Genomic DNA, 23,169 nt, shown 5'->3' on the forward strand with positions numbered 1-23,169 from the left:
AAATCAAAAAGTTAGTATGCAGGTGATCAAGAAGGCCAACGAATGTTGGCTTTTATTGCTAGGGGGATAGAATATAAAAACAGGGAGGTATTGCTGCAGTTATATAAGGTATTGGTGAGACCGCACCTAGAATACTGCATACAGTTTTGGTCTCCATACTTAAGAAAAGACATACTTGCTCTCAAGGCAGTACAAAGAAGGTTCACTCGGTTAATCCCGGGGATGACGGGGCAGACATATGAGGAGAGGTTGGGTAGATTGGGACTCTACTCATTGGAATTCAGAAGAATGAGAGGCGATCTTATTGAAACATATAAGATCGTGAAGGGGCTTGATTGGGTGGATGCGGTAATGATGTTCCCAAGGATGGGTGAAACTCGAACTAGGGGGCATAATCTTAGAATAAGGGGCTGCTCTTTCAAAACTGAAATGAGGAGAAACTTCTTCACTCAGAGGGTAGTAGGTCTGTGGAATTTGCTGCCCCAGGACGCTGTGGAAGTTACATCATTAAATAAATTTAAAACAGAAATAGACAGTTTCCTAGAAGTAAAGGGAATTAGGGGTTACGGGGAGCAGGCAGGAAATTGGACATGAATTTAGATTTGAGGTTAGGATCAGATCAGCCATGATCTTACTGAATGGCGGAGCAGGCTCAAGGGGCCGATTGGCCTACTCCTGCTCCTATTTCTTATGTTCTTATGTTTTGTCGTATAGATAAGTTTTAGTAATTGCATTCTGTTTCACACCGCGTTGGAAAAATGCCAAGTAGGCTGTGTTTGTTTTCATTATGTTTGTCAAAAGAAGATAGAATTAGTAATATTAAGGTGCATTTTAAGATTACATCAGATTACTTAGATTTGTGAATAGTATCTCAAATCACATAAATAACTCATTTACAGAAAAGTACTAAAAACTTTTCTGCTTAGTGGCAGATTACAAAGCAATGTTGAGATTCATCATAGACAGCAAAGTAACCATTACCTTACCTATTGCATATGAAAACTGAGGGCTCCTTTGTGACTTCTGGTAGCAGCAGAAGCAGTCAGCTTTGCTCCAGCAGCACAATTAATATTGGGGACATTTACAAGAGTTTAACTCCAATATTTACGTGCTGCTAAGGCACTACTGACATCAAAAAGTTGTTTTTTCTTTCAATGCATAGCATTACTAAGCACCAGATGAAGATGAGAAGACATTTTAATTGAAATTAACAGATTACATTCCTGTGTTCATGTGGCAGCACAATATGGCCTGCATCTCCGTACAACTCACAAACCATTATGTGCTGCTAAATCACCACAGAATCCCCACATAAGTTTGGACATGAAAAAAATTCTACATAACTCTTTAAAAAAAAGCTTTGTTGCAAGTGTATTTTAACTAAGTATCTATTAAAATAAATTGTGCAATATGACCAATTGATGTATTCTACATGGATTTTAGCAAGGCTTTTGACAAGGTCCCACATGGCAGATTGGTCAAAAAAGTAAAGGTCCATGGGATTCAAGGGAATGTGGCAAATTGAATCCAAAATTGGCTGAGTGGCAGGAAGCAAAGGGTAATGGTCGACGGGTGTTTTTGCGACTGGAAGGCTGTTTCCAGTGGGGTGCCGCAGGGCACCGTTGCTTTTTGTGGTATACATTAACGATTTGGAAAAGATGAAAAGAAAGCTGGAAATTTCAACAAAGGGTCCTTTGCTTTTTCTGGTATATATATTAACGATTTGGACTTAAACGTAGGGGGCATGATTAAGAAATTTGTGGCTAACACAAGATAGGCTGTGTGGTTGATAGTGAGGAGGAAAGCTGTAGACCGCAGGAAGATATCAATGGACTGGTCAGATGGGCAGAAAAGTGGCAATAGGAGTTCAATGCGGAGAAGTCTGAGATAATGGGCCCGATATTACCATGGCGGCGGGGGTGGGGGGGCGTGCGTAACGTGCCCTGTGAAATCAGTCTGCTCCGCGCTCAATCGCAGGCTAATTGGATCCATTTACCTGTTCTTCCGGGTTCCCTGCTAAGCTGCGCGGCGAGCGGACTGCGCATGCGCAGTAAGGTCTGTCAGCTGGAGGAACTCTATTTAAAGGGGCAGTCCTCCACTGACTGATGCTGCAAGAAATAGACAAAAATTACAGCATGGAGTAGCCCAGGAGGAAGGCTGCTCCCAGGTTAATGATACCTCACTCCAGCTCTTATTGGATGGGGTGAGGAGGAGGGGGAGGACAGAGATCCTCCCCCGGGCGGGCGGGAGGAAGCGGCCTGCCTCTGCCACCAGGAAGGCCTGGCTCGAGGTGGCAGAGGAGGTCACCTGCACCACCAACATATCGCGCATATGCAGGAGGCGCTGCAATGACCCAAGTAAGTCAGCCAAAGTGAGTACACTTACTCATTCCCCTACACTCCATCTGCCACATAACCGCCCCCACCCCACATCTCCTTCTGCACAGCCAACACTACTCTGTCACATCACTCCTCACACCCACTCAAACCTCATCTTAACTGCACTTACTCACCTCGCCAGTACTCATCCCGTCACTACCACTCAACCCAATCCTCATACAATCTCATGGCTCTATCTCATACTCACCCTCTCATGCATCTCTTTCACAGTCAGCCTCACTCAACCTGCCACTACCTGTGCTGCAGCCACAGGGCATGCATCACATATGTGCAGTAGGAAGCGTAAGGCAAACGTGTCGTGAGCATGAAGGGGATGCACAAGGGTGTTTGAGGGTTTGTCATGGTTTTTACTTATATTTAATTTTTGGTCAACTCACATTACATATTATATTGGCACCATTACTGTCACGTCTTTGCGAATCTTGTCTGGTTTGTGCAATAATGCCCTTTCCTGAGGATCACTATGAAGACCCACAACTGACGCCACCCATTGTGTCACTGCAGAGTGGGTGTAGGTGTATTTGCAGGGCTCTTTTGTGCAGATGGCTGAGAGACGTCGGCGATGTCCCCGGTTGCACCCTGGAAGGATGCGGAGAAGTTGTTGAGGGCAGTGGTGACTTTGACAGCGACAGGTAAGAAGATGGTGCTCGGGCCAGCCGGGAGCAGCTCGGCATGAAGGAGGCTGCAGATGTCCATGACTACATGTCGAGTGACTCTGAGCCTCCGTGTGCACTGCTGCTCAGAGAGGTCCAGGAAGCTGAGCCTCGGTCTGTGGACCCTGTGGCAAGGGTAGTGCCCTGTGCGACGCATCTCTCTCTGCCGTGCAGGTGGATGTGTCACAGCACTGCGTTGTGGAGCTCCATGTGTCAGAGGTGGACGGCATGGCCGGCGAGGCTGGTGATGCTGTTCGCCCTCCGAGGTCATGACTGCAGCTACGACGGCCCCGATCCGGAAGATGTACATCTGAGGGGGTCCGCAAGGTAGGTACATGTGTCTGGACACCGGGGTAAGTGTGCAAGTTGGTGAATTTTGTTGTTAGGAGGAGGGTGGTGGAGGCCAAACTTTGTCCAAAGTGACAGAGTGGCCTCCTGCAATGAGTGAGGGTCTCCCCCCCCCCCCCCCCCCCCACCCCCACTACCACTTGTCAAATAGACCTTTGCAGCTGCCACAGGCTGATGGCTGCAACACGTCCATTTGAACTGGCAGTATTTCCCCCAGTACGGGAAACAGTGCCAGTTGTTTGCAAAATCCCACCCCTCCTAAAATATCATGTTAATCAGGTCTGTTAACGACCTGAAATACCTAAATAAATACCTTAAGTGGCATCCCGCCGGCTTTAACTGCCGGCGGGAGTCCCACATGCGGGGGCTGCGTGCGCATGTGAGCGCGTCAGTGGGAAACCCGGAAGCGGGCGGGTTGGAGCCGGGCTCCCGCCCCGCCCCGGGAATCCCCGATTTTCGCAGCTCCCCCGCCACCAACGCACCCAATCGCGGGTGCGAAAATCAAGCCCAATGAATTGGGGAGAGAAAACAAGGCAAGGGAATACACAATAAATGGCAGGATACTGAGCAATGTAGAGGAAGTGAGGGACCTTGGAGTGCATATCCACAGATCACTGAAGGTAGCAGGACAGGTAGATAAGGTGGTTAATAAGGCATATGGAATGCTTTCCTTTATTAGCTGAAGCATTGAATATAAAAGCAGGGATGTTATGCTGGAACTGTATAAAACGCAAGTTAGGGCACAGCTTGAGTACTGCGCACGGTTCCGGTCAACACATTACAGGAAGGATGTAATTGCACTAGAGAGGGTGCAGAGGAGATTTACGAAGATGTTGCAAGGACTGGAGAATTTTAGCAATGATGATAGATCGGATCGGCTGGGGTTGTTTTCCTTGGAACAGAGGAGGCTGAGGGGTGATTTGACTGAGGTGTACAAAATTATGAGGGGCCTAGATAGAGTAGATAGGAAGGACCTATTTCCCTTAGTGGAGGGGTCAATAACCAGGGGGCATAGATTTAAAGTGATTGATAGAAGGATTAGAGCGGAAATGAGGAAAAAAAGTTTCACCCAGATGGCGGTGGGGGTCTGGAAATCACTGCCCGAGAGGGTGGTAGTGGCAAAAACCCCCAACTCATTTAAAAAATACCTGGATGTGCACCTGAAGAGCCGTGACCTGCAGGGCTACAGAACAAATGCAGCAAAGTGGGATCAGGCTGGGTGGCTCGTTTCTCAGCCGGCGCGGACACAATGGGCCGAATGGCCTCCTTCTGTGCTGTAAATTTTCTACAATTCTATGAAAAATACTAATTTACGGTCTCAACACAATGAAAGAATGGATCAGATCATATAAATACATTTCTGTAGTTGAACTACTTTATTATAAACTTATGGGAATAGAGAACTAGCTAAAAAATTACAATGCAGACGGACAGGAAGGAAGCAGTAAGCATTACAAACTGGTTTGAATTTTCTATGTAATAGTCAATACATTTTCTAGTGAAGTCATCCTCCGATTGTACAACCTATTAAGAGTACTTCCATCAACATACAAAATTCCACTTGCAACAAAGTGTCAGTTCCTTGAAATACTGCTGTATCAACTTAAACTATAATGATGAATAAAACAAAATGCTGGAAATACGCTGGTTAGTTAGCATCTAAATAGAAAGACAGGTTAACTGTGCCAGCAGAACAATAATCAGCCTCTTTTTCAGATGCTTAGTAACTCACTCTGTATTTCCAGGATTTTGTTTTTATTTCAGATTTCCAGCTTTCTTTTCATCTTTACATGAACAAAATAGTATTTATAAAAGAGATAAAAATAATTTCCTTACCAAATGAATCCAATTTCCACTGTAAAAGTATTTTAAAGCCAAACCTGTGGAAGGGCGGTACAATATTGTTCTTTCACCTGAAGAGACCATAGATTTAAATTCAATCCAGACTGATGAATAAAAGTCTCTCCTCTGCTGGCTTGAAGATTGTTATTTGATACGATTTAGAAAGCCTCAACCCAGATTTTAGTGGACACAGGAAACTAAAGCACAGAACTGCCCACAAATTAGCACTAAATTGGTAATCCCACCCATATAGACTAAAAAGGAATGTTGGTTTGAGAAATGGCAAATTCACAAGAGTGCAGTATAGGATGGTTCTTGAGACTTGGGTTAAACTCTGCTGTTGGGGAAGTGAGTGCCAAACAGTGGAAGGGTGTTCTGTTATTCAGGTTTGCCACCCCCTCAAATTTGTCAAAAAAGAATAAAAGTGACCCAGCTTACAAAAGCAATACTGAACTGAAACGGCTACTGATGCACTCGGGATGGGAAACCCCCGCAGGCATCAGCCTGAGGCCCGGGCCTTAGGGCCCCGGGGACCCAAAGGCACGGTCCTCGGCATTGCCTCAGTGCTGGGCAAAGGCTTTGGCAGCCGATGCCAGTGTGCAGAGGGAGAGGCGAGGTTGGGGCTGGGGAGGCACAAGAACTCCTTGTAGGGCTTGGGAAGAACACTCCTGCTCCATCGGTGGTCTTGTTGATGCTGCAGCTGCTTTTTTTATTTCCTGGTGTAGATGCAGTCACATTTTAAGCTCTGTGGCTGCTTTTTGGTCCCCTGGTTCAGCTCACAGTAATGGTCATATTGTGGCTGTGGTTGCTTTGAGTCCCGTCTGCTTCCACTGTGGTTTGCCCATTCTGAACCCATGCTGGTACACCCAAAATAGGCTCTCTCTGCAGAAAATCGGCCAGCTCACAGAGTTTACAATGAAAGTGATATTTTATAGGCACTATTTGCACTAATGGACTTGGAGAACATTAACAGAAGTAATTAGAATTTGAATAGGCAGTTAAATTAGTGCCTTTTTTGACTGGAGTGCTAACTAAAGTGGAACCGTGATTATTTGCAAGGAGGAGAGCAACATTCACATTTATTGGCTCTGCTGTCATGATCATTAGCTGATCTATTGTGTCATAGGTACCCTATACACCCCAGTGACTCCAGCCACCACCACTGTAGCGCTGAGAACACCAGGCAAAAACACTACCATCAACTACAGACTCTCCAGTCTAGAGAGGAGCACCAGCAGCAAAATATGCTCAGCTCCACAATTCTATCAGCAGCCTCAGCAACACCCAGGCCACTCTAGCAATAATCATCTTACTGGAGCTTACAACTTTAAAAGCAATACAGTTTGCTGGTTTAAAAGTGCTTACCATCAGCACAGGAGCACGCTTTAATTGGCAGGGTATGTATTGATATTAAAGTTGGAGGCATTTTTGGCTTCCTATCGTAGTTGTATGGCAGTTCCAATGGTTGGAGACAAAGGTGGATGCATTGGGTGTCCAGTGTACAGGTCAACTGTTTCAGTGGCAGCTGTACTTGGCTAAAGGACCAATACAGGAGATTCCTGCTGTGAAAGAATGATGTAGGTGGGTGGGGAAAGATAATGCAGCAATCTTCAGTATAACTGGAGAACTCAATTATCCAACTAGGTGGGGAGGGGAAGGAAGGAAAGTGTAAAGACACTCCCTCCTCCAATATGACAGATAGTCACGGATCCACCTTAAATTTAATCAATAGGTGTACAGTTAATGAGTAGATTTTGCACTAATTCCAGCCTCTGGTTTCTGTTGCCATAAATCTAATGAGCAGATTTGATACCTTATGCCTGTCCTTCTTGGTTATGTACAAGAAAAGCGTAAACAGAATTTGAAGCAAAGATCCAAAAGCCATTTGGAATCAGAGTTATATTTAGATAGGGGACAAGACTGGCAGTGCAGCATTGCCACAATTCCAGGACTATTTGTTCACCTAAATTTAGATTTAAGAACCTAATTATTAATGTCTCCTTTATTGTGATATAGAAATTCTGTGCTAACACTAATGGAAGGGATGCGGGATGGAGGGGAAAGAAGAGGAAGAGAGAAACTATAGTTAAATACTATGTGAAATAATAGCAGCACCAAGAAGATAAAATCTTGCTCATTCGCCAGCACTTCTGCAACAAGACTAGCAATTAAGATGTAGAGAAAAATATCCCCTCTCTCCAGAGGCTGTGGAAAAAAAAAAGTATTATAGCAGTTATCCAGACTGGGGAGTACAGTTTTTCTTCTCTTAACTTTCAAAAGACTTACAGGAGTGCAATACAGTTGGCGCTAGATTAACTCATACTTGTCCAAGCACAGTATTTAAAACCAAACCTTCTTTGTTCCTCTGGTATACTATATAAATAGGAACAGCAACTGGTTTTCTAATCTAAAAGTGATTTAAAGAATAAAATGTTCCCAATTTTAAATGCTCCTGAAACTAAACATAGCTGAGTAAACTCTAAAATTAATCTTCTCTTAATACTATATATTGAGATAGCTAGATTTATCTGCAGTTCGTAGAAATCCTTTTCAGGGCGTAATGTGTAACATAGTTGAATATTTATTCATGAACCAATTGTATTGTGATGTTCTATGTCAAATGTTTATGGCTAAAAACATTGTTAAGCGGGATACACAATTCACAGTATTAATAAATTGTGTGTCTAACAATTGAAAACAGTTGCACAAATAGAAGATAAAAAGGAGACCCTCTCATCCTACTCACCAACTCAAATTATGGCTCTTGACAGTCACAGATAAATCCACAGTCCAGAGCAACCTCTCCCTCTAGTTAGAGGGATATATATTTGTGATTGATCTAAAAATTCAGTTAGGGTAGGGGAAAGAGGAAGGGGGAGAGAGAAAAAGTACCATTCAATACAAAATATTTCATTTAATTTGAACCAAGTTTTGTTAACTAAAAACGGAAATCACACATTACAATAGTATTAAAACTGGAACTGGGCCCCTGGAATGACAAATAATAGCCTAAAGGTACATTATCAAATAGACCTGAAGTTACAGCCAACATCCTATTTGCTCAATCATTTTTTGAGAAGGTTTTAATTTATAAACATTATCTTTTCATAACTATAGGAGCTGATTTATGAATATACTGGTCTTGGATCCAGCACAGAAGCATTTCAATTGGAGGAAAAAATGGGCAGCTCATTGAATACTGTACTGCTGCAGTACTCAATTTCTGCCACTAGAGGTTCTAAGTAACCTACATAAAATGTTAGGTGTCTTCAGTAGTAGAACCAAGTAGCAAAAGAATAGATTGAATCTGCAAGATGATTTCTTCAGGTCCAGAACCACAAAAATCAGCACCATTTGAACAAGAAAAACATTTTGCAAAAAAAGTATTTCAGTAAAATTTGAATTTTGTTGATCCTCATTGCATCACATGCACATAACAAACCTGATAAAGAGTTGTGACTGTCACAATTAGAACTGCTCTCTCCTTTACCCTCCAGCACAATCTTCCATTTCTTTTAATTGAGAAACAAAAGCCATGCAAGACCACAACAAGGTTACAAAAGTAAGAGAAAATGAGGTAAGTCAGAAAGTCGCGATTACATGAAGCTAAGAATGGGTTTTAAAAGATTTAAGGAAGTAAAGAATGCCACAGTTCTGAAGTCCTGGGAAAGGATGTGTAGGTTAAAGACTGCACAACGAGTATACAGAAGGATAACAGTAAGTGCGATTGAGACTGATTGGAGTACAGTGGTGAAAGAGGATCACTTATCAACCAAGCATTTTTGGTGCAAAAGTGGTGCTAGAAGTGCCTCCCAGATATGCAGCAATATTAATGTCTTAGATGGACTTGGGCTTTAGAGAGTATAAGAGTTGAGGGGGAAAGCATTCAGTACACAAAAGAAAATCTTGTCAAAGGTTTTGGAGATGTCAAAAGAACGTTCTCAGAAGCACCTCACAACTGAACAACAAGTGCAACTGTAAGCAAACATGGCAGCCAATTTGCACACAGCAAGTTAACACAAACAGCAATGAAATGAATGACCAGTTCATTCGATTTTGGTTGAAGGATGAATATTGGCCACACTCTGGGAGAACTCCCTGCCCTTCTTCAAATAGTACAATGGGAATTTAAAAAAAAAAAATCTACTTCTACTAGTGGATAGGACCTTCGTTTTAATGTTTCATCTGAAAAATGGCAAATCCAACAATGCAGCACTCCCTCAGTAGTGCACTGAAGTATCAGCCTAGATCATTGCTCAAATCTTAGAGTGGGACTTAAGCGCACAACTTTCTAACTCAAAGAAAGAAATGTTATCAATTTTTTAAAAATTCGTTCATGGGATGTGGGTGTCGTTGGCAAGGCCAGCATTTATTGCCCATCCCTAAAATAAATTGAAACAAGATGACACTCCACGTAGATGATGTCAAAGGCAATGATAGATTATTTACCAAAGTATTGAAGAACACAACTTTAGGAATTATAACATAAGTTTCAGGATTTCTGCTCATTCTTTTTCTTCACGGAAAGGATTTTGGGATTGAGTTATGCTTAAGCGTAATGTTTTAAAACAAAGGGAATTTGCACAGGTTCCTAAAAATACCACAAGCATTGGAAATAGGTATTTAAGCCAGATAGGCAACTTTATGGAATGTCACAGCACACAGTCTGTCTCAGACTGATACAAAGAGGGCAAATCATCTGATCCTATTAGCCAGGATCGTCCCATTCATTGGGAACAGCAGATGTTCTCTTAAACCCATACCCAAAGTGGGAAGAGAGATAGCCTGATTTATTGACAGGTCTACTTTTGAATCACTAACTAGGGGAGGAAGTCAATGTCACAGCTGGGAACACAGACAAAAAGGGACAGGTGGGCTTTACAGCTTTTAAACAAGAGACCGCATGCTGTAGGCTGAGGACCCGTGTTGGAAGCTAAAATGCAGGAGGTCAGTTTTTGCAGTTTGTAGTGGTCAGAAAGAAAGAAAATACCAAAAACATGAAAGTGAGCCCTCATAAGAGTCAAGACATATTATTCCCACCTCCCCCATTTTGAAGACAGAAGCGAGATCAAGTAAGTGGAATTTGCTTTGACTATTGTTCTGCCTGTTCAGTTGCTATCTGTGAAATAAAGCAGCCAAACGTTTCAGGTCTCGTCTCACCAAGTGGTACAGTCCACCTTTGAAAATACCGGAGAAGCACACGCGAGAGCATGTGCAAAAATTGCGCTATCCAGGTAAGATCAAAAATGGCTCCTATTGATACACAATGAGGTCACACTATTATATAATTAGATATTGCTCAGACTGTTCACGGGATTACCCGAGACAATATCTAAGTCAAACCTGAGAGTTACAACAATAAACAACTGGATCACTATTGATATGACTGTACTGAAACCCATAAAAGCAATCATGGATTAAGGCCAGTACTTTCAAGGTAATGGGCAACAGCACCTTTTGTAACCTTAGCAAGTACAGATGGAAAGGCAAATAGGCAGTAAATAAAAGGGCAAGGGGGATATCTTTTCTTTGGCATAGGGTAAACACGATCAAATTTCCACAGGGAAGGAATGAAGAGAGCAGAGGGGCAAGGCTGGAGGCAACTTGAGGATGATGAGAAGAATGCCATTAGGAAAAGAAAGTCATCACCAACACATCACAGGGTTAAAACATGTTGTTGCTAATGGGTGAACAAAATGAAGCAATGCATGGAGGTTCTTTACTAATATCAAGATTAGAACTGGAAGAGAAAAGTGAACTAAAGGTCAATTTTCATTTTAGGAGAGCTAATAACCATGAGTATGAGTATACTGATGTAGTAGAGTTACTTGATGCACAAATAGAAGAGTAAGAACAGCAAAATAGTGCAGCTGGACCATGAAAATACAGCAATGAATTATTGAAGTCCATCGCAGTTGGTTAACTTATAGTGCCAAACAAGACAGGACTGGCTCAGAGTGCAATTTGTTTCTGGGTATTCTGCAGGACATAGATATGAAGCAGTGGGTAGACAGCCCAATAGAGGAGACTGATACATTGCAAGAGTTTGGATTGGAGTGAGGGAAAGGTCAAGAAGAGTAGTGGAAGGGGAAGTGAAAGTAAAAAAAATGATAATTTAAAGCAAATCCAGCAACTACCGCAGGATACTGGAATATCATTTTGTAACTTAGCAGTATCTGAGCGGCAGTAGATACACCATACCAGGCAATCCAAGATGATGTACCTTTCATACCACAGTCCTGGCTGACAATAGTACCATACTGGGACTCATCTTGGCTCAGATGACCAAACTTTCAGAACTAGTAAGATATTCAGCTGTTACAAATAAGGCTACACCTTTTCAATAATCTCCCTTGCAAAGTTGCGCCACCCCAAAGATCATCAATGACCATACTTGGAACAATCTGCTTACTGGATTAAACATAGTCTTGTGCTACATTGCACACTCTGAAAAGAATTGCTATCAGATATAGATCAGGTTAAATTAATACAAAAATATTAATTGCTTTAGCCTGAAATATGAAGCACAAACTAATTCAGCAAATACTATCAAATACAAATATTAAACAAAATGACAGTGATTAAAGTTCATATAGGTTAATTGCACTTATCAGTAGCTTCTGATGAAATAAAAATTCTGTTTGGAAAACAAAGTCCTTGCTACTGACAAGGTAAATTTAATAGGGTTCATCATCTTTATCATCTTTGGTATTGCTCTGATTGACATTGAAATGTGTCATGTAAGCTTCATGTTTAACAAAATCCCAGAATTCATAATTAATTGAATTCTGAAAACTCCCATCTTTTAATCTGATAGGTCATCAGAGTCAACTGTTCCGGAAATCAAACAGTTCCTTTAGCAGCACAGTAAGTAATGACTTATGCTATCCGACTAGCACACTAGACACTCGTAAGATCGTTTTCTTGAATACAAACAATGCCAGCATTACATTTCAAAAATGCATCGATAAATTGAATATATGCATAGAGTATTAGTTCACCAGCATTCTAGATAATCACAATGGATAAACCACTCAGGATACTGGCCTTGGGTATGGTAATGTAGTGGTTAGGCTAATGGGCTAGCAATCCAGAGGTCTGGACTAGTAATCCAGAGAATACGAGTTCAAATTGTATTTCAGAGTTGATGTATGCTGAGAGTTTTCCCTAACACTCGGATTTACTGAATAGGATACAGCGATTTGAAGTCTGGGTATTTGCATTTGGTGTCACCACCACATAAGAATGTCAGCAGGTGAGTCAGCGTCCTTCATACCACAAGTTCAATACTGGATTGTTTTTCCAGCCACCAAAAAAAATACAAACGAGGAGCGGTAGTAGCAAGAAAGAAACAAGTATTTTTTTCAAGGAATTATTCACCTAAAGTCTAATATACAGCTTTAAAAAAATCATATAATAGCTTCATGGGGTTGGACAAAGACTTTCAAACCATATTAAGCAAAAATAATAAATTATAGTGAGTAAATAGAAAGAATTAAATGATCAATAACAAAAAAAAAAATCTGGGTTAAATATCTGTTGGTTTAAACAGATATGGCAGGATCAAAGTCTGGAATGATGTGTGTGGCATGCATGATGTAGACCTGCCTGGACTCTCATACCATGTAGGGTGAATACATATGTATGAAGTGTACAAAATTTGTACTCCCCAAGCAGAAAGTTATGCAGCTTGAGAGTCAACTGGACACACTCCGCAACAGTCCAGGAGGAAGAAAGTTTTCGGGAGCAGATGTTCCAGAACATGGTCACCCCACAGGTTGCTAGAAGTAGAGAAGCTGGTAAAGGAAACTGGATGACCATTGCAGACATGTGAGGGTAGAAAGGAGATCATCTGTGGAGCTGGATTTGTCTAATAGGTACCTGTTTAGGTACCAGTGATGTGCACAAAATGGGTGACACAGAGGAGGGTGACCGTGAGCGACTGCAAGGCATTGGAGAGCGAGTGGTTAACCATGGAGGAAACAGTTCAGGTAGTAAGAATAGGTGATTGTAGGGGATCCTATAGTGTGGGGGTTGGGGGCGGGGGTGGTAGATAGTTTATTTTGTAGATGTGATCCAGAGTAGTGAATGGCATGTTACTTCCCAAGGTCAAGGATTTGAGATGATGTGGAGATGCCGGTAATGGACTGGGGTGGACAAATGTAAGGAGTCTTACACCACCAGGTTATAGTCCAACAAAAAAAAACTGTTGGACTATAACCTGGTGTTGTAAGACTCCTTACAAGGATTTGAGACACCACAGAGCGAATACAAAATGTTCTGGAATGGAAGCGCAAGCAGAGGTAGTGGTTCATGTGGGAACCAACGACAAAGATAGGAGTAGGTTCGAGGTTCTGCAAAAGGATTTTAAGGAGTTGATTTCTAAATTAAGCAGAACCTCCAGAGTAGTAATTACTCCTAGTGCCATGTGCTGGACCAGACAGGGAGAGAAAGATTAGGATGGTCAATGTGTAGCTGGAAGGATGATGTTATAAGGGAGGGTTTCAGATTCCTGGGACTCTGGGACCACTTTTGGGGCCAGGGAAAGCTATACAGACCAGATAGCTTTCACCTAAACGGGAGAGGCGCACGTGTCCTTGTAGAAAGCGTAAATAAAGCAGCGGAGAAAGATTTAAACTAGTCAGGGGAACGTGAGGGGAAAATCCACACTGTGAGAAAATGATCAGCAGGACTGGGTGTGGACAGTTACCCAGGTAAGAGTTCTGTACACGAGTGCACGTAGTATAAAGAAATAAAATAAGTGAGTTAGAAGCACAACTTCAGCTTAAGGGGTATGATGTAGCAGCCACTACAGAGACCTAGCTAGAAACGGAGTATGATTGGGAGCTAAATATTCCAGGCTAAAGGATCTTTAGAAAGGACAGGGAAATTGGGAAAGGAGGGGGTAGTAGCAACATTGATAAAAGATACAATTACCATAGTGGAAAGAGGGGATTTAAGTATAGGCGATTGGGGAGTGGAAATGCTATGGATGGAGTTGAGAAACAAAGGATACAAGACTCTGGTAGGAGTTGTCTACAGACCTCTTGATAGTAGTGATGTAATGGGAGGGATTTATAAATATGGTCAGGGAAGCATATACCAAAAACAAGGTGATTATAATGGGATATTTCAATTTTCCCCACAGAGTGGGAGAAGCAGAATAGCTCAAGTAGTAAAGGCAATGAATTTCTGGAATGTATTTGGGACAGTTTTCTAGAACAATATATTTTAGAACTGACAAGGGAACACACCATACTGGATTTAGTGATGAGTTAAGAACCAGAATTAACTAACAATCTGACGGTAAGGGAGCAAATAGCGACCATAAAATGACAAATCGAGTATCAAATTCTGAGAGGGAGAAAGGACAGTCACGAACAAAGGTTTTAAATTTAGTAGGGCAAACTTCAAATGGATGAGAAATAAATTGACCACAGTAAATTGGGCTAAACTGTTTATGGGTAAACCTACCGACAGTGGTAAGTATTCAAAAAAGTATCTGGTATGATACAAAACCAGTACATACCCCTAAAAAGCAACGGCTCTACCTGTGTAGTTAAGCAACCTTGGTCAACAAATAAGGTAAGAGACAATATCAAGCTAAAAGAAAAAGCTTACAAAAAATGCAAGGAAAAGTGGAAATCCAGCAGATGGGAGAGAAAGCAACAAAGGGAAACAAAGAAAGTGCTAAAAGGAATATGAAAGAAAATTGGAAGGGATAGCAAAGCTAACAGCAAAAGTTTTTATAAATATCTAAAGAGAAAGAGTGGTAAAGGGGAATGTGGGTTCATTATAGTTGGATGCAGGAGAGACTAAAATGCATAATAAGGAAATGGCAAACTTACTAAATAAGTAATTTGTATTCGTTTTCACAATGGACAAAAAGGTAAAATTACCAGCAGTACAAGGGAACTTAAACATAAGTCCAGGGGAGGAATTTAGTGGATTTAATACAAGTTTTAAAAAATGGTAAAGGAGGAAGTAACAGGACTTAAGATAGACAAATCTCCAGGACCTGACTATTTTAATAGCTTGGGGTGGAAACAAACAGGCGAGGAAATTGCAGATGCACTAGTCATGATTTTCCAAAGCTCTCTAGGTTCAAGAATTGTGCCATTGGATTGGAAAATTGCAAATGTCACTCCGTTATTTAAGGGAGGGAGGGAGACAGGTCTGTAGTTACCTGGCGTCTGTCTGTCAGTTAAACATCTATTGTGGGGAAGTTACTGGAATCAGAGACAGAGTGACCGAGCACTTAGACAACTGATCAGAGAGTTATCATGGATTTGTGAAGGGTCGGTCATGTTTGACTTGTTGAATTCTTTTTGAGGAGGTCACTAGCATGATGGATAGGGGGGTGTTTTTGGATGTTGTCTGTTGGACTTCCAGAAGGCATGTGATACAGTTCTGCAAGAGATTATTAGCAAGATTGAGAGCGGATAGAATTGGAGGTGACCATATGACATGGGTCGATAATTGGCTGGGAGGTAGGAGGCAGAGAGTAGGGATAAATGTTTAATTCTCTGATTGGTGGCATGTGACAAGTAGTTTTCCCTAGGCATCTGTACTGGGCTCTCAGCTTTTTTGGCAAAACGGGCTGAATGGCCTACTCCTGTGTCAGCTTTGGCTCAGTGATAGCACTCTCGCCTGAGTCAAAAGATTATGGGTTCAAGTCCCACTCCAGAGTCTTGAGAACATAATCCAGGCTGATAATTCAGTGCAGTACGGAGGGAGTGCTGCACGGAGGGAGTGCTGCATTGTCAGAGGTGCTATCTTTCGAATGAGACATTCAACAGAGGTCCCGCCTGCCCTCAGGTGGACGTAAAAGATCCCATGCCACTAATTCGAAGAAGAGCAGTGCAGTTCTCCCTGATATCCCGGCCAATATTTAACTCTCTCCCAACATCACTAAAGCAGATTTTATGGTCATTATCACATTGCTGTTTGGGAGACCTTGCTGCGTACAAATTGGCTACCGCGTTTCCTACATTACAACAGTGACCACACTTCAAATGTACTTCATTTCATGTAAGCGCTTTGGGACGTCCTGAGATCGTGAAAGGCGATATATAAATGCAAGTTCTTTTCTTTATGTTCTTAAGTTTGAGAATTTGAATTAGTTTGAAGAATTTGGAAATAAAGGCCAATACAGTCCCCACTGATCCTGGACAGCTGCTTATATCGGGCAAATGGTGCTAACCATTTGCCATTACCATGGGCAATTACAAAAGCGCCAATTACAAAGGGGCCACTTAAACCATGTTAAGCGGGCCAGCTACTTCGGGCAGTTCAAGCAACTGTTCGCACCTCGCGATTACCAGTCATTAAGTCCTACTTCCCATGGCCTCTAGAACTCCTGCCACTGCTGCAAGCCCTTCTTGCCAGATGCAGAGCTAGATGAGTTCCAGCTCAGTTTTAAACGTTTAAAAAAAGGGTTTTTCTCATTGGGGTTAAGTATGATCCAACTTTAAAAAGATATAAAGAATTGAGTTGACACATTCTGGCTCCGTTTTAAGATGAGCGAGTGCACCCGGCCTGTTTAACTCCCCCTCCTACAGACGACTGACGGTTCCAGGGCTTTAATCTCAGCAAAGTTGACATTCATTGGTGGTCAGTGCAAGCTTCTGAATCACCGTTGATGTGCTGAACAGAATTATCCTGAGTTCTTTTATGCCTCCACTACTTCACACCATCATTTGTTTGTTACACCGGCCACTGCGTACAGCAGGCAATTGTGTTTGCATGAACACCCCAGCAATAAGCGGTGGGGACTGCATCAGTAAGTGACCATGGAGCTGTCAGAGTGTCATAAAAACATAACTGGTTCACTCATGTCCTTTAGGGCAGTGTCGTCCATAGAAATTGCTGACTAGCAACAGGCATAGTTACGACTCCGCTGTTTTAGCCACATGCACTAATTTTAGTAGAAAATGCCGTACTCACAAAATACGTAAATGCACTTCACGTATATATGTACTTAACAAGCATCACCCACCATGTAGTCTTTCACCAAAGTTTGGAATTCTGGCTTCTAGTCTTTTATCTAGCAGTTGCAGAGGATACTTTGACTTCCGAGCGATTGCTGAGAATGTTGACTCGCATAACGAGCTGCATCATACCCGCCCCCTGCTCTCCATCCACAATGCGGTTGGGATGCTGCTTTTCCTTTGCTATAACGTACCCTGTTGGAGCTGCTTGTTATTGGTTGGGCTTGCTTGCTTCTGCTAGCCTGGAGCGGTTATTCTGATTGATTGAGCTGACCATGATGACAGCTGCCCTCTTTATACAATGTGGCTGGTGTTTCCATGGTGAAGTCCAGTGTTTTCACTTGTGGTACACACCATTTTAGCAGATAACCAATAAGCAATAATCAAGGAACTAAAGTACAACAATCAAAGAACACTCACATACTCTTCCTTTTGTCTCACTATTTTATCAACAATCGCTCAAAAAGGTTAAGTACACATGCATGCGTCAAGTAACTATGAGTATTGAGATCATAGGCCCAAAGATAGTCCTTACTCATTTTTTATTTACTAATCAGAAATACAGTTAGCTACATCTGGATTCCCAACTAACCACACGTGGTAACTTGTTAATGTACTGGACAACACTGCTTTAGGGGTGGAAACCTGCCGTCCTTACCCGGTCTGGTCAATATGTGATTCCAATCCCACGCCAACATGGTTGACTCTTAACTGCCCTCTCAAGGGGCCTAGCAAGCCACTCAGTTGTATCAAACCGATACAAAGAATAACATGAATAAAACTGCACGGACCACTTGGTTGCCACCTTGGCACTGAATCAGGTATACTCAGCCCAGTTGACCCTGTAAACCCTCACTAACTTCTGGGGACTGGTGCCAAAGTTTGGAGAGCTGTCCTACAGACTAGTAAAACAACAGCCTGACCTATTTATGATTCTGTGAGTATGATTCAGCCAATGTCCCAGACTCCTCCATCACCATCCCTGAATATGTCCTGTCCCACTGGCAGGACAGACCCACCAGAGGTGGGAGCACTGCTTTACAGTCGCGGGGCGGTGGCCCTAGGAGTCCTCAACATTGACTCCAGACCCTATTAAGTCTCATGGCTTCAGGTCAAACATGGGAAAGGAAACTTTTTGATTACTACCCTCCCTCAGTTGATGAATGAGAACTCCTCCATGTGGAACACCACTTGGAGGAAGCACCAAGAGCAGCAAGGGACTTCAACATCCATCACCAAGAGTGCTTTGGTAGTGTCACCTCTGACTGAGCTGGTGAAGTCCTGAAGGACTTAGCTGGCAGACTAGGCTTGCGGCAGGTGGCGAGAGAACCAACACGAGGGAATAACGTAAATCTTTGGAATTTTCTACCCCAGAGGGTTGTGAATGCTCAGTCATTGAGTATATTCAAGGCTGAGATCAATAGATTTTTGGACTCTAGGGGAATCAAAGGATATGGGGATCAGGCGGGAAAGTGGAGTTAAAGTCAAAGATCAGCTATGATCTTATTGAATGGTACAGCAGGCTTGGGGTGAGTTGGGGGGCATATGGCCTACTCCTGCTCCTATTTCTTATATTCTACTTGACCTCATCCTCAGCAATCTACCTGTTGCAGATATGTCTGTCCATGACAGTGTTGGTAAGAGTGACAATCGCGCAGTTCTTGTAAAGACCAAATTCAGTCTTTAAGCTGAGGACACCCTGCATCGTGTCTTGTGGCACTACCACCGTGCTAAGTGGGATGAATTAAGAATCGATCCAGCAGCTCAAAATTTTGCATCTAAGAGGTGCTGTGGGCCATCAGCAGCAGCATTGTATACCACCACAATCTGTAACCTTATGGCCCAGCATATCCCTCACTCCATCACCATCAAGCCAGATGACCAACCTTGGTTCAACAAGGAGTGTAGAAGAGCACACTGTCTGAAAATGAGGTGCCAACTTGGTAGAGCTACAACACAGGACAACGTACATGCCAAACAGCGAACGCAACATGTTACAGAGAGAGATAAGCGATCCCACAACCAAAGGATCAGGTCAAAGCTCTGCAGCCTGTCATGCATAGTGGTGGACAATTAAGCAACTAACTGGAAGAGGAAGCTTCATGAACATCCCCATCTTCAACGATGGCGGAGTCCAGCATGTGAGGGCAAGACAAGGCTGAAGTGTTTGCAACCATCTTCAGCCAGAAGTGCTGAGCGGACGATCCTTCTCGGCCTCCACCTCAAGTCCCCTTCATCACAGATGCGAGTCTGCAGCCAATTTGATTCACTCCACGTGACTTCAAGAAACAACTGAATGCACTGGACACAGCAAAGACTGCAGGCCCCAACAACATCCAGGCAGTAATACCAAAGACCTGTGCTCCATTTAAATTGCCCAGGTTTGTCCTGTTCAATGGCTAATATTTATTAGTACCTCTACACCTCAATAGTGATGTTAGCATTTGCATCTAACAGTGGTCAGTTACAAGAGGCAGCTCACACAGCAAATGTTATCCACATAGGACAGGAAGGACGTAAATTTATAAAGTATCTCATTATGCCTCAAAGCACTTAACATACAATGAATTACTTTGAATTTCAGTGACTTGAGCAAACTAATGCAGCAGAAGTTTTGCACACAGCCAGATCCCACAAACAATGATTGTATGGTTTGAGGCAGAACTCCAGAGTAACTTCTCGCTTTTCTTCAAATAATGCTGTGTGATCTTCAAAGGTATACCTGAAATCGTTGGAATGGGCAGAGGGGCCTGAGATGGCTCATCCAAAGAACTGTACCTCCAACAATGTAGCATGCCTTTTGTACTGCATTGAAGTGTCGTCATGGGACAGCAGAGGTGATGACCATTTGGCCCATTGTTTCTCAAGATACAACTACTCTCTGGGGCAAAGCATTCCATTCTCCAACACACCACAAAGAATTTTTTCCTAACCGCTCTCCTCACTCATTGGCAATTGTAAATTGATGACTCCTCGTCACGGATCCCCCAAACAGAAGAATTAGTCTTTCCCTATTCACTATCAAAACCCTTCATATGTCCTGCAATGGGGCTAGAACCCACTCAGTGTACCAACTAAGGCAAGATCACAAACTTGAGGTGGTAGATTTTATTGAACAAAATCCTTCAGCACAGAGATTAGCCGATGTGTTTTTTTGTATTGGGTGGGGTGGGGGGGGGGGGGGGGCGGGAAGAGGAAGGAGAGGAGAATGAGAAAGGAAACTATAATGGTGAAATGCTTTCCAGCAGACTCTACACATAAAATATTACTCTCTCCTGCCCATTATTGCCCCTCACTTTTCAAGTAACCCTCTAAAGCACCTTTGGGCAGGAGTGCATTATTTTCACTACTTGAAGTTAGCAAGGAACCTCCATATTCAGTGTTACAGTTCAGGCTTTCTCCAAACATCTTTAGACTTATGTTTACACGGTTTTTTTTTGTGTTTAGTCGTTTTTGTGTATGGGGCAGAAGTCTTCATTTTTGTGCATGCACGGTGCCACTTTTTAATGTATGAGCAATGTTGCTTTTTTATCTATGGGGTCTTGTGGTTTTTGTTAATGGTGTTGTTTGAAATTTCAGCGAGTCGGGGTTTGCATTTATGCATAATCATATGGCTTTGACAGGAGCATCTGGCTCCCAGCTCTAAAAAGTTGGATATCTGTCTTGTACTATATGCAAGCACACAGGGTCATGACAATAAATTTCCAACTTCACATGTTAAAATTTTTCGAGCGGCGAGGGAAGGAAGAGATCATCTTCTACAATACCTCCTCTCACTAGAATGCAAAAGCAGCTTGACCTGGTATCTCTTTAGACTAAAGTGGGATGTGAGGCATGTTACACCAGGAAGTGAATCCACTCTGGACACAATGGCCACTGGAATCAGTATACAAGTTTAATTAAACTAAGCTCCATTCATAAATAATTGCAGTGCCATTTGCGTTATTAGACCAGATATCACTCAGTGGTATAGTTCTTTATAGTTTGTTGTACTTTTCATTCAATTCTGAATTGCTGAGGCTATGACAATATATTTGGAAACCATTTTAGCATTATACAAACAGACTTAAAATGAGGCCTGTAGGACCAAGCTAATGATTGAGTCACAGAACACACACTGAAAATTAAGGATATTATCGCCCATTCAGGGGCCCCACTGTAATCCAAAGGGTAATGGTTTAATATAGTCCCCAAGCTTCAGATTCATTTATTACATACTTGCATTATTTAAAAACAGGAAGCTGTTGCATGTGCTTTGAGGCATCAACCAACAAGAGAACCACTATAGTCAGAAGGTTGAGTTAAAGCCCACACAGGGCTTGAGCAAATAATTTAGACAGACACTTTGTAGTAGAGAGAATGCTGATTGTTGTAGGTGTTGTCCTTCAAACACAGTGAGACCAAGCTCTTGTCCAGTGGATATTAATACCATGGTTTGACTCAAAAACAACAAAGGACTTCTCCCACTGTCCAGGCTAGTATTCCTTTTGCACCACCACCAAAAAAATAAATTAACTGCTCATTTATCTTGCTGGCATCTGTGGATATTGCTGTTTTCAAAATGGCTACAAGATTGTAGTTCAATTACTTCTTTTGACAAAGTACTTCATTTTTCATCAAACTATGAATGGTTGGGGTAGAGTAATAAGGTATCTTAAAATACAAAGCATGAGTGGTTCATGGAATTTCATCTGAAAAAGGGGATTAAGCAAACTGTACATATTTACTCATACCTTTAGAGGCTTTAAACTGAAACCATGCTGATACTTGAAGTAACAGTTACATTCAAGATTAAGGCTATTGGGATTTCTTCACTGGATTACAAGAACTACTGCTGCACAATTAAGATATTAGAATATATAGGGAAACTGATACTTAGAGTGCATTACAAGACTGCAAGAGTGGTTCAAATGAGCTAGAGCAGATTTTTCACTAACTTAATATATTATGCTTTCTTGCATTTTATTAAAAAGCAACCTTACTTGAACAGTTTATTTTTGAAAATCTTAATAGTGAACAAAAATGTAGAGAGTAAAGTAAAAGGCCACAGCAACCTTGTTGCAACATGGTACAAATGGATTGGCTTTTACTGAACTGTGACATCCTAGTGATATATTAAATAGCAAGAGCCAATGGGATGGTTGTGAACAAGTCTCTCGTGCAGAAGGAACTTGGCACGTGGCAAAATAAAGAAACTAAGCTAAAGCAACTGAAGGAATAACTACTTCGCCTAGTGACTTGGCTCAGTGATAGCGCTCTTGCTTCAGAGTCAGAAAGTCGTGGGTTCAACTCCCACTCGAGATTTGAGCACACAATCTAGGCTAACACGTCAGTGCAGTACTGAGGGAGTGCTGCATTGTTGAAGATGCTGTCTTCCCAATAAGACTTTAACCAAGGCCCCGTTTTCCTTCTCAGGTGGATGTAAAAAATTCCATGGCACTATATGAAGAAAAGCAGGGGAGTTCTCCTGATGTCTTGCTCAACACATCACTAAGGGTATCCAGTCATTTATCTCATTGCTGTGCGTGTGACCACCTTGCAGTATATCAAATTTGCTGCTGAGTTTCCCTACGTTACAACAATGACGACACTTCGGAAGTACTTAATTGGCTGTGAACCGCTTTGTGATGTCCTGAGGTCGTGAAAGGTGCTATATAAATGCATGTTGTTCTTCTAGATCATTCTGTTGGAAGAGTGAAGCAAGTCTTGTTTATGAACCAACTGAAAACTAAATTGGCTTATTATCTTGTCTTTCTTGTGCCTCCAAAGCAGTCATGAGATGTACCCATAGTTTCCAGTCATGCCATCATTGGAGTGAACTTAACGTCAATAGCGGAATTCCATCTAAATTGCCAGTTCTCAGTTTTCCTTTAATTTGTGGTTTGAATGCACAAAACAAGGGTGAATGGGAGAAACCCAAAATTGAGCATTACTTAG

General features: G+C 42.2%; 1 long non-coding RNA gene across 5 annotated transcripts in view; it reads right to left on the reverse strand.

The window, feature by feature from the left end:
• LOC137327132 (uncharacterized) overlaps positions 1–23,169 on the reverse strand; it is a 118,816-nt gene that overhangs the window by 60,169 nt on the left and 35,478 nt on the right. For 4 of the 5 annotated variants that reach the window (XR_010964362.1, XR_010964361.1, XR_010964360.1 and 1 more), the window contains 2 exons: positions 7,989–8,081; positions 5,237–5,313 (listed from right to left, as the gene is read on the reverse strand). This is a non-coding gene — a long non-coding RNA (uncharacterized lncRNA). The remainder of the gene's footprint in view (positions 1–5,236; positions 5,314–7,988; positions 8,082–23,169) is intronic. The other variant, XR_010964363.1, reaches the window with a different exon arrangement.

The sequence above is a fragment of the Heptranchias perlo genome, chromosome 11 (genome assembly GCF_035084215.1).
Source record: "Heptranchias perlo isolate sHepPer1 chromosome 11, sHepPer1.hap1, whole genome shotgun sequence".
In the NCBI taxonomy this organism is placed as follows: Eukaryota; Metazoa; Chordata; class Chondrichthyes; order Hexanchiformes; family Hexanchidae; genus Heptranchias; species Heptranchias perlo.